This window comes from Agrilus planipennis, unplaced genomic scaffold, assembly GCF_000699045.2.
Source record: "Agrilus planipennis isolate EAB-ADULT unplaced genomic scaffold, Apla_2.0 scaffold63, whole genome shotgun sequence".
Classification (NCBI taxonomy): Eukaryota; Metazoa; Arthropoda; class Insecta; order Coleoptera; family Buprestidae; genus Agrilus; species Agrilus planipennis.
This window is the reverse complement of record NW_020439363.1, coordinates 308,399-309,189: the sequence shown is the minus strand read 5'-3', so window position 1 is coordinate 309,189 and position 791 is coordinate 308,399.

Sequence of the window (791 nt, the reverse complement as noted above, 5' to 3'; positions counted from 1 at the left end):
CTAGCAAGGAGATCGGGCTGAAACTATAGCTACAAGCTATCCAAGGATGGTACTATAGAATGTCACCTCAAGGTAGGCCTAGTGGCGTCATCTCTTGGTTAGGCCGGAAACTTATCAATCCACCCTCGTATAAGAAGGGTCAGAAAAATGAGCGAAAATGTTATTGCTATAGTCGGATATGATTGAGATCTTGAGAAGCGATATGTCATTTTAAACGGAGTCATTATATCCAAAATTTCCTATAGAGAATTTAATATGAAAACCAAACTTAACACTGCAATTACTTCATATTAAGCGGTTGGTCAATATAGGCGGAGTCATAATAAACGAATTCCACTGTATTTTCTTTCTTCTTTCCACTTGGGACTGTAGTTATTTGCTGCGTTAAGAAAAAGCCCTTGTTAAGTTAGGAAATGCTTCATGAGTAGTACAGATAAAGTGAAAAGAGATAACCGAATAATAGTAAGCGGTTCTTAAATACGTAAAAAATCAGAGTCGGTTTTGTAACTGTCTGATTGGAAATACATCTTTAAACAATGTTGAACTTTCTTTATATTCTGATGCTGGCAACATACTCAAATTCTGTATGTTTGCATCTCTTTCTGTTACACATTAACAGGTGTGATGGTGCTTCTCTTTCTTTATAGTGCCCGCTGCAATTCCTACTTGACATCTCTTTTCTATATCTGAGACACTCCCTATAACATCTGTCGTGAGTAAAAGTAGGTGTTCTCAAAGCAACCGCTCTAGTTTAGTTATATGCGACAGTTTTATTGCGGGCTATGACAATT